This window comes from Crinia signifera, chromosome 4 (genome assembly GCF_055691185.1).
Source record: "Crinia signifera chromosome 4, ASM5569118v1, whole genome shotgun sequence".
Lineage (NCBI taxonomy): Eukaryota > Metazoa > Chordata > Amphibia > Anura > Myobatrachidae > Crinia > Crinia signifera.
The window spans coordinates 201,440,759-201,452,981 of record NC_139220.1 but is presented as its reverse complement, the minus strand read 5'-3'; the positions used below and the strand labels follow the sequence as shown (position 1 = coordinate 201,452,981).

Below are 12,223 nucleotides of genomic sequence, written 5' to 3'. Positions count from 1 at the left end.
TTTCCGAGGATAGATGGCTATGCCTCCTGATTTAGGCCATGCCGCCTCAGTACCCAGGCACCATGTTTGTCTTAACGGCCCCGCATTGCCCCCCAGAGACACTGGTTGTAGGCATAGATAACCTTACCTATCGCTAAACCCACTGGTATGACTAAATTCCATATATATATATATACATATATATATATATATATATATATATATATATATATATCTATCTCCGGGGGGGTTAGGGGACACTCACTAATAAAAGTCCATTTGTGCTGGGGTGTACACTCAATCATCCTCTCTGAAGGAAAATGTATATGCGTGGGTACAGTAAGAGGCCACTCTCCAGATTGAAGATATACTTTAAATTTGCTCTTTATTTAGTCACGCTGCCACATCATTGGTCAACGTTTCGGCTCCGTATTGAGCCTTTTTCAAGACTTGTAGACAGCCATCAGAGTATACATCATGTAAACAAGCACCTCACAGTAACAAATCAAGGTGTACGCCATTCTGCACGTGCAAGTGCAGCGTGTGTGCTTACAGACTACCTTCCGTACTTGTTCCTTGTATTATGGAATATCACATCATGTATAATAAATAGGTTAAACATAAATGGAGAATAAAGGTTAACAACGAGTTGTGGAACAGATAAGATACTGTAGTGGATTTTCAGCCTTAAATTTCCTTAACATACAGTAGACTTAACATGCACTCCTAGCAAGGTACTACCCAGGACACAATCTAGCAGTATCAGACCTGCTATCCTGGTGTCAGACCCAGGGGATGGATTTTATAGACCCCTTGGGGTTTTATTATATAGGTAGATAATATGGTAATTAATATTTGGATTATGTTGACATTGGTATACATTTGAAACCATGCAGAGATGCAAAAAATGACAGTACGCCTCCGTATTTCCAGCTTGGGCATACAACTTAGAGAAAGAAGCCATGAACAGCAGGTGAGTAACTGATCAGCATATTCATGCAATGGAAATCTTGCACATTGTGCTCTTAAATGTGAAGCAATATGCTCTGAATAACTCCACCATCAAAATGATTGGCAGAAAGAAAGCAGCAATGTGTACAAAGAAACATGCACAGTAAAATAGGAACTGAAGCGGTGCTCGATTATTTCTGATTGTATATAAGGGAAATTTCCAATGTGAATATTGGAGACAACAGAGCACAGTATTGTTCCTATTCCCATTGAGGATACTGTGTAATCCCAGGTGTTAGCAGCTGTAAACAGTTATACAATTAAACTTTCATTCCTATTTAAGTACTTTAAAAGTACTTCACATCGTGTATATAGATTATGCCATTTTTCCTTTGTACAACTACATTGAGAGTGTATGTTATTTGTTTTTGTAGGTTTTTTTTTTTAAGTGCTGAAAAGCAAATGAAACCTGTTCCAAAAAACATGCAAATAATGCTATATTTAGACAAGATTTGTTCAGTTTCGCAGTGGGCTCATTTTAATCTGATTTCACCTACTGTATCATGAAAGCTAAACCTGTACCGGGAACATTTTACAAACATGTGACTTTAGTTCGATTCACATACATGTCTCTTGCATCTGTAATTTAGAAAACATGAACAGCAACAAAGGCTATGGAAAAGGGGGGTGGCATCAAAAGGATCTGTTTGATAATGCCACGGAGTGTTGAAAAGGTGCCCACACATGGATAGATTTTTTTTAAACAATATGTCCACTTTCGAACAACTGGAACGACCTATCGTTTAAAAACTGTCCATGTGTGGGCATGATAATATGCGTACCCGCCGCTTGTTAATCTTGCTTGTTGATCCCTTTAGCATGCAGAAAGAAACTGCTTTGCTTGATTTAGCACACATGGTTCTGTGTGTAATCATGATGAACAATGTGCCAATGATGTGTTGATGATTATCAGTCATTAAACGATCAATCAAATCCTCTGATCGTTTGCACAACCGTTCCGTTTGTGCTTAATATCGTTTGGACAGGAATGTTCAGGATTTCAAGGGAAATTGGGTCACAGTATGGATTGTTCATAAAATCGTGCCATGTGTGGGCACCTTTACAGTAGGTCAATAGAACATAATGTAGAGAATTAAAATCAAAACACAGCAGATGCGGACAATTGTGGTCTTGTCTAAGTTTCTATGCTGTTTATAGCTTGAGGTCTCTATGTAAGGATCTATAACTTTTTTTTAACCAAGAAAAACCTTTTGTTTAACTGATGAATTTTGTAAACGAAATTCAAGATCTGCAGAAAAATGTGTTTCGTTAATAATGCATTGTATATTGCAACTTTTAAAAACACTGCACTCAAAGAATTAGAACAGTTTATTAAATATAGTGTTTGATGTCAGGTATTCCAGCCTAAAACTGGGCTAGGCTTTGCAGGCAGCCGAAAGGAAGGGTCCTTAGTGACCAATTAAATGAACTCCTTTACTGCTTAATAACGATTTCCCTCTCACATGAACAGAGAATCATCCAAAGCCTGTTGGTAATAAAATAAAATGCGGAGTTGGATTACAGAGGTGGAGGAGTGGGTAACTATCAATCTATAATATAACTAATATGTGGTTCCATCCCAGGAGACACTTTATAACTGATGCTGTCACTGGATTGTCTATGCAGGAGGACTATGAGAATAACCCTCAAGCTAGCCAATGGTCAGACCTATACTTAGTGAGTTATCCCTTAAAGGTCTTATCCACGTGATTGACAAGTAGACAAATAATGAACCAGCAAATTATACCAGACTGAAATCTCTGCAAATACTGTAGCACTAAATGTTCTAAGGCAGGAGTTCCTAAAAAATGCACCATGGCATTTATGCATGGATGCAGAGTGTGAATGATGTGATGACAAGTCTGCATGTTGCCTTTCTAAGCAGCCCACGGTCATTTACACAGCACAGCCAGGCCAACCCCACAGGGTAAATGTATAAAGCAGTGATAACATTGGAGAAGCAATGCAGTATAGAAGTTGCCCATGGCAACCAATCAGCACTGAATTAACATTTATAATTTGCATACTATAAAATTGTACAGAACAGCTGATTGGTTGCCATGGTCAACTTCTCCACTGTCATACTTCTCCACTCCTATTGCTGCTTCATACATTTACCCCATTGAGTCGTGCTGCCATGCCCCCTAATCCACCTCCCTGTAACAAGGCATGTAAAGTACAGACGGTGTAATGCTTAACATTATTGCCGCACAGCACTGGGGTCATAGGTTTGATTCCCACCATGATCCTAACTGTGCAGAGTTTATAAATTCTCCCCATGCGTGCGTGGGTTTTCTCTGGGTACTCTAGTTTCCTTGCACAATGCAAACATATATTGGTAGGTTAGTTGGCTTCCAACAAAAAAATGGATGTCTGTGTGTGCATGTACATGTGGTAGGGAATATAAATTGTAAGTTCCACTGGGGCAGGGACTGATGTGAATAATGTTCAACTATTCTCTGTAAAGTGCTGTGGAATATATGTGCGCTATATAAGCAACAGTTAATAAATAATTAATAAATGTGGCCCCACCCCCTCCATCTCACAGTATGGACATGCCCCCTCTTAAACTTCTAGTCTTTCCTCCTACACCTCAACAGTGTGTGGGAGTTACTGGACTCCTTCTTGCACTATTTCTCCCCTCTGCTTGAAAGTAACAGTATTTCACTCACTCCCCCCAACTGTGTCTCCCAGCCTCACCCCTCTCCACTGTTTCTCTCAGACTCACTCACCAGCTGTGTCTCTCAGCCGTACCTACCAAATGTGACTCTTTCAGCCTTACCCCCACTTCTCTACAGCACATCACCTTTGGTTGTTGGGGGGGGGGGGTGTTTGCCAGAATTTTTGGGGGAATGGGAGCAAAATTTATAGTTTGCCACTGATACACGCACACACACACACACACACACACAAACACTCATTTGTTGATTGTTGGCTTTTACTGTATATTTAAAAATATCTAGATATCTTATAGTCTGACAGTGGAATACAGTCAACAATGTGTAAGATAAGCTGAATACATCTTTAGCGTGAGATGATTTTATTGAAAAACCTATGTTCTGTTATATTTCAATGACAAAAAGCAGATAAGAGCCCTCACCCTTCAGTGATATATTGTACAGATGCAGGCAATTTATTATCTGAAGATGGAATCCTTTTATTTCTACATTACATTTTCTGGCTTCTATTCCTATAAGTAGCTGCTACCATAAATAGCTACAGTATGTGAAGAGCTGTAAATAGACTTTTGGTGCCTTGCGCCAGAAAGAGAAATAGTGCCCTCCCTCCATTGTGGGTAAGGGGCATGACAAAACTGATCCAAGAGGAAGCCCATACTGTGACACCCCTTCCTCCTTTATATATTATATATATTGCCCTGACAAAAAAATGCAAAATGAATGTTTGTTCCTTTGAAACAATAAAGGTCTGATCATTATGTCAAAATTGATTCCTAAAAACAAAATGTAAAATACAAAGAAAATGTAGTATGTATAACTAAAATACTAGAAAATAGTGTAAATTAAAATTAACTACTCTAGATAATACATGACAAGGCACAGGATGCTTTCATCTAGGGGGAAAACAATTTAACTTTGAAGGCCACTTACAGTATATAAAAGACTCTTCCCAGCATACGGGGAGCATGGATTATGTAGGGTTTAAAAACAAGGTGTCTCTTCACTTTTACACCACAACGCTGGGTTGCACCCGGGTTATTGGACCCGGCTCCAACCCGGGTGGGACCGGGCATTTGCTTTTTTTTTACACCGGCATCCCCCTGGTGGAGGCGAGTCTTGAGCAGGTGTTTGGAGATGACATCATCTCCAAGTGTTAAGAAATCCGCCAGCCGGGATCCCTGCAACGTCATCGCCACACTGGCCCAGCACCAAGGAAAGCTGCTGGAGAGCCCCCAGCCTCCATCTGCCCCCAGCCTCTGTCCATGAGGTAAATGGCGCACAGAGGCATCCATTCACCTCCTCCCCAGCTCTGCTGCTGTCTGCATAGTACAGCAGACAGCAGCGGTGGCTGTACGCGTCCCCTGCCCAACCTGAGGCCTGACCACAGGACACTCATTGGTGGAAGGTTGAATGACCCAGGTTACCCGTTCACACTGTCCCACCACCTGGGTCCTCCCCATGTTCCACCCTGGTCAGGACCTGGGTAGGATTCCCGGGAAAATGGAACTGTTTTTTTTTTTTTTCAGTATACCTTTTACACCGACACTGACCAGGGTCCACAAGGCAAAACCCAGGTTTTTGCCTCAGTGTAAAAGGGGTATTAATTAAACCTGTTGTATCCAGGGAAATGTCTAAATCAAAGTACACGCAAAATGCTTTTTCATGCAATCATAGTACCTGCACGTACACAAGTAACCATGTGAAATGTGGTTGCATCTTCTCATCTTCCCTTTGAGATTGCTACAATGTGACGTATAACATGGTTTGCTTACATTATACATCTACTTTGCATTGTGTTATTGTGCGGTGGATCGTGCAGTGTGTAAAAGGATGTTATATATGTATTCACATAAGTGTGACATTGGGTTATTGGATCACTGAGGTATATACCAAGATTAAGGATTTAAAACAAGACTTATCGGACAACCACTAATGCTGCGTTCAGCACAGTGTGAACAGCACAGACCCGGGTTTTTCTAACAAAATGCAAAAAAGCAAGTTCATTGGGGGATGTAGTTCTCATTGCCGCCCCTGCAAAATCCTGGGTTTTTCTTGCTGGATATTTGGTGGGGCACAGAGCTTCTCAGCTCAACAGACCCCCTTCATACTGCACCTCAGACCCGGGAATTTCCTGTGTCTGCCCCTTTCACACTGCTTTCCATGGTCTGCCTTCCAACAAGTGTGTGGATTTTGATTGGGTGCTGGGAAATTTGTACAAATTGCTGTGATTGGCTGTTTAAAAACCAGCTTTTATTGGCTGGCTGTCAAATATCACATGACTACATCCCCCAATGAACTTGCTTTTTTGCATTTTGTTAGAAAAACCCGGGTCTGTGCTGTTCACACTGCCATACACCTGTGTATTACCCAGGAAAAACCCTGCAAAAAACAGTGTCTAATTCCCAGGGCATAACACCTGGGAATTTCAAAAAGACCCTTTCACACTGAGACAGGACACAGAAAATTACTGCTTGCCCTGGCAAATACCCGGGTTTTTGTGGCAGTGAGAACGGGGTATAATAAATCAAGCATTTAAAATATCAACTTTATGGTTCTATTGATAAATAATAATTCAATAAAGGTGTGGCATGCATGTTTTTTCAAAGCTTGGTTAACACATAGAATATACTTATTATATGTCTCAGTGATCCTTAGAATAATATAAATGTTCTGCATCCTGCAATGGCATCTGGAGAACCCTGAAAGTTATATTAAACATATTCAACTCAATAACCAGTCAGATCATATTGCCTACAGACTGATATGTGAATCAAGAAAACAGTGAGCCAGAATCGTGCTTGTCATTTAGACTTAACAGGTGTTAACTCCAGCCCTCACTGTACACAGTGCACCATGTAACTATTTATCATAATGGAAAGGTTTGGGAGCAGAAGACTACATCAAGTATAGCAGGATGTGGTCTCCTCACTGACTGGGCATGCAGCAAGATACTTTACTGACAGTTCCAGACATTCACACTTGGGGGATTCAATTAGCACAGAAAATCTGGGAGTGAAATAAATGTCTGGCAGTTAAATTGTAGGCTTTTTTTTCTTAGGAATATTTTTGGGGGATAAAATACACAGGATCCAGGATAAGTTCCCAGTCCTGCGAGTTAATTTGTGGACCATGATTTTGAAAACAGGGCTTTTATCAGGGATTTTTTGTTTGGGACCTCAGCAGGTCCCCCCCCCAAAAAAATCTTGATAAGCACCAACATATGACTGCAGGCTAATTGATCCCTGGGGCTATCCAATTAGCCCTGGGGACACAATCACCCCACAGAAAATAACCGTGGGCAATTGATTTGTCCCTTGCTCTTATAAAAACAGGTGTGCTAAAAAAAAGAAGCATAGGTTTGACATTTAATTAAAAGTAAACTACACAGTGCCAATATTTGTAAAAGAGAAACATCTAATAGCAATTCAGCTACTTTGTTAAAGGTCTACAATTACCTGATCACATTATCCTGAAAACATAAGACAAATTGCATAAGCTATAGGATCTACATTCTAGCCCTTATTTCTTTCAGTTTGGCTTTCTAATGAGAGTCCGTTAAACCTCATCTTCCTGTACTGCTTGTAAAAATTATTTCAAAGCAAATGAATAATACAGTAGGTGGCAAGTATACAGTATATAGATATGATGTGTGTTTTCTTTTAACAGCAAACAGGCGCTTCAGTGCTCAAATAAAGTATGATAAATCCCCTAATACATCTAATCAGATTAGATCAGCTTTGTGCACTTTCCATAGACAAGCTGCAACAAGACTCACATACCACAACAAAGCAATCACATCTCAAATGGGTACACAAAATGGAGGGGAAGGGACTGAGGAATTTCATTGTAATATAAGAGATAATGCCCCAGGTCTTGCTTTCTTTAATCTTAGACTCACTTGTATTTTCCCATTCTCTGCCCTCACAGCTGTTCCATCTTTGAGTGTTCCCTTCTTATAGCTGTTGAAATTTTTACTCGTTCCTAAACCGCTTATTAAGGCTTATCAGAAAAATGTAGCGGCAAGCCAGAATGTACACTGCTGTGTGAACATAGCTCCTCTTCCTTTTTTATTATTATCATAAACTGTATATAGGGGGCAGGGGTTGAGCTTGGGTGTCTAAATATGTGGCACAACCGATTCAAATACCATACATATATAAGTTAACAACATACTACATGTTCACTATCTACAATTATAGTGGCATGTGAACCTGCACTGGAAATGTAAAGGGGCATACACCTGCTGAGATTTGTATCACCCTTGTGCTGACGGTTCTTGCAAAGGACGAATTCCCTTGAACATCCTGGCGGCTAGATTGCCCATACACACATCGCTACATGTCTATGGGGAACCTGTGATGACCGGTGTTCTGGTTAGCATAGGCTGGCGATTTGGCTAGATCTTGACTACATGTACTCGAGATCTAGACAAGCAATGGTGATGCTCGGGACCTCGCATCTCCGGGGTATACACATGGACTTCATTTCTAATCAAATTGCTTAGAAAACAGGCTAAATAGACCTTTACATGTCAGAGGTCTCCCCTGAATGGACAACTGCATAAAATAAACCTTTAATGAGAAGCAAAATGTTTTAATATCTAAATTAATTCCCAAATTAATTTATGTAATTAAATTATGTAAAGAAAAAATGTTGAAATAATATGAAGAAAATGAAAGTAGATTCTGTAAAACAATAATCTTAACGCTACATCCAATTTATCTACGTGCACAATTTGCAATTCCCTATTTTTCATATTTTTTTTATAAGTCTGACAACATACACAGCTGCATGGAAAATGTCTCTTGGCTTCAGGGGATGAGCGCTAGCTGTATTTTTTGTCTAACGATCACAGTGAATCTGACAACACTTTGGAAGTTGCGATTATGCATCCCTGCTTTCTACTGCACATTCCAAGCAGCATTTTTCCACCCCAAGATAATAAAACACATTCCATTTCCCAATAATCCAAGCTGAATTAAAACCACATTTGCTTAAGTGTTAATCATTTCCAAAGGAGCTCTCTTGTAAACAAGGGCATACTGTAGATACACAACAATGACCAGAGCTCTCCAGCAAAGCACAGCAATTCTAGTACATCTCCAATATGGTTACAGTATAGTAGGTGGACAATATCTAGAGTAGGTCGACAGTCACTAGGTTGCAAGGTCACAAGCAAAAGGTTGACATGGACATAGTCAACACTCAAAAGATGGACACACGTTTTTCACGTTTTTGCTTCACCATTTTGCTAATATCACTCCCCCATTGTACTTATACATTCATATTTCATTGAATTTATTTACAGTGCAATGTGATTGGTGTAGGGCTGAGAACATCATACGCCAAATTCTCTGAGAACACACTAACATTTTTGCAGTAAACGATGAATTGTGTGAACATTTGCTTGTGTAAAAACAGAGGTAATGGAAAAAACTAAATCTAGGATTAATGTAAGGATTAAATAGAATATTAACTGGTCAATAACTGTACACTGTACTGTATGAGCACAGATATCTTTGATAACAGACAACCAAAGCTAAATGTTCTCCATCATGCACAGAATGCACACTATTCTCTATCCATAGTTTTACCTACTTTGGAATTTTAGCATCAGATGGATATAATTGTCAGCGTGCCACTTTGTAAATCAGCCAAAAAACACATGTACCAAATATAAATCCTGTGTCTGTATTCAGCTGCCTTGTCCATCTCTTCTGACTGGCGCAGGCTGTTCTTATTTTGAAATTAAATTGTTTCATTTTTTTTAAAGCGGTTTAAAAACATGGGAGTTTTGAAACAAATATTAATGAGCAATTCAGTAGCACTTTCAAAGGTTATATAGATGCAGTTTAAAAAGTGATAAAGGAGTTACAAAATAGTCCTTGAGCAGTCAGACATTAATTCATGAAGCTTCAAAATTGCAGTGACAAGTGGCATGAAATAGGTATAATTACTTGTATAAGGTAACCTACATGCCAACCAATTACACTGACAGGTTTAGTCAGAAAGCAATTAGGTTTAAATTGATTCAGAAGGATGGAGCAAGATTGTGTTATCAAAAATGTATGTAAATGATATATCATTTGGAAACCAAAACACATATATGGCCTTTGTTGCCTCAAGGACAAATAAAATAACATTGACTCTGTTCATTTTAGCAATAAGTACGCGCTAAGCAGATTATATTGTTTATAATCAACATTTTCAGAATACAGCTAACATATACACATGCTGGCCACATTACAATTGCTTAATATATAAGAATTGGTTACTATTGGCTACTGCTTAGTGCCGCCCTCTGTATCAGATTAAAGTCTCAGAAGTTCTCGGGGTACTTAGCATGTTGAGTTTTATACGGAAATGTGCCTGTTTGCCCATTGCCGATCAAAATGTTGACATTCGGAAAGTCAACATCATTAATGACGACTTGACAAACTCTTTGTCCTGTAGGGGGATGTGGTCACTAAGTCAACCCTATGACGGTCAACATACATTAGCTCGGCCACTTTGGTCGATATGGCTTAGGTCGACACTTGAAATAGGTGGACAGGGTCAGAAGGTCGACAGTCAAAAGGTTGAGTTTTCAGTTTTTGCGTCGGACCTAAGCCCTGTCGACCTTAATTGAGTTGACCCAATGTCTAATACCCCTGTACGGAATAGGATGAATAAAGCCAGGTCTCTGCACTTGAAAACAGCAGTGAAATGACCATCAAGTAATTTCACATATGGGGGGGGGGATTTAAATAGATACAATCATTTATAGTGTTTGGAAAACGTGGTAAAATCAGGCAGCTTCAATTAAACTGTGATAACTGTGATATGCGACCATATTGCCCGCAATGGGAGTGTGCACCGGCGATATATCTCCGGGTGCGCGCTCCCGTTTTTGCCCCTGTAGTGATCGCTGGTCGCAGGAACATGCTCCTGCGACCAGCTGATTACCACTGCCGGGCTCCCCCGGGCAGTTTCTTTTTCATCAGCGACCATCTCTGGTCGCTGATGAACAGGAGAAACTGAGCAATATATTGCTCAGCCATATATTGCTCAGCAATATATGGCTGAGCAATATATCTCCCCCGTGTGTACACAGCATTAGATGGACAAAACCATGTGCACTGCGGGTGGGGCAGATGTAACTTGTGCAGAGATAATTATATTTGGGTGGGGTTTTTCTTCAAAGTGAGATCTATATTGAAGTGTAAAATCATGCAGTCAGTATTTTCCCTGCACAGAAACAAAATAACTCACCCAAATCTAATTCTCTCTGCACATGTTACATCTGCCCCCCTGCAGTGCACATGGTTTTGTCCATCTAAGAAGGATTTTGTCAGAAAGAATGAACTAGAATAAACCCCAAAGTGACACAAAAGCTAAAGCCCTCAATAACCCATAGTACACATGCACTTTCATATAAGTACAGTCCTAAATATGCCTATAGGATACCAATGGATTTGTATATAGTATAGTACTTACTGTACACAACACTAGAAATTACAATGTACAGATATTTTTATCTCTGGTTGATGGTAAATTGATAGATGTCTTAGGTATTATATGTTTTAACCTACAGGGACACTTAATAGGTTATTGAAAAGCTGACTTACAGTACATGGTCTATGTGGAGGAGTCAGTGGGCCTTTATTTATTAAGGTCAGTTCTGACTTTTTGCCTAGCCTTTAAATAACAGAAAAATGTACTGACTGAAGCCATGTGCACATATAAAAAGGGTGGGCCACACTACTAGCTGGGTTTCACTGAATCGGGAAACAAAAGAACAATCAAAACATTTTTTTTTTATGTAAAACCTGAGAGTGAGACCTCTGACCTGGAAATCGGGATAACTTGCGTCTTTTTATTATAGTTTTGTATTGGCTGGACACTAGCTTCTCCTATAAGTAAAAAGGGAAATGTCAATGTTTTGATAAAACTCACAAGCTTAGGGTTCAGTTTGGTTGTTGTGCTTTAAATTCTCCATTACTAGAATGTGCTGCTGTATGTTGGTTGGTATGTGTTTTTGTAAGAATGATTTACAACGCCCAAATGGCGTAGACCCTAATAAAATGATCACTTTGCTAAGTCCTGGAGTGCCTCTCATTCTCGCTAACTACTGTAGCTAGATATAGATATATATATATTATATATATAGATATATATATATATATATATATATATTATATATATATATATATATATATATATATATATATAAAAAACACAAAATAACCCCAAGTGCGCCCAATGCAGTACAGCAGCTTCTCTACAGATCCCCCCTGTTAGTGGGAGATGAAACAAAGAAAGAAAATGGAGAGTGTAGAGAGCGCTAAAGTTCTGCACCACCTAAATGGTTGTCACCACTGGAATGTATGGTGCAAATAGAATGACCATATACAATTTAATAATAATAATAAAAACAAAATTTTTTATTAAAATTCCATGATCCACATCAGGATTTCCTCTTTGGACTATAGCTTCAATAACCCTGAGAGTATGTCTCCTTCAGACATACTACCTATGTCCAGGATATGTCCTGCATCTTCTCACTGCATCCTCTG

At 39.4% G+C, this 12,223-nt stretch overlaps 1 protein-coding gene across 40 annotated transcripts in view; it reads right to left on the bottom strand.

The window, feature by feature from the left end:
* Window positions 1–12,223, bottom strand: part of CELF2 (CUGBP Elav-like family member 2) — a 448,556-nt gene that overhangs the window by 374,552 nt on the left and 61,781 nt on the right. For 2 of the 40 annotated variants that reach the window (XM_083183446.1, XM_083183447.1), the window contains exon 2: window positions 11,497–11,560. The exons of the other annotated variants lie outside the window; for them this stretch is intronic. The gene's annotated coding sequence lies outside the window, so the exon portion shown is untranslated. The remainder of the gene's footprint in view (window positions 1–11,496; window positions 11,561–12,223) is intronic. 40 annotated transcript variants of the gene reach the window in all.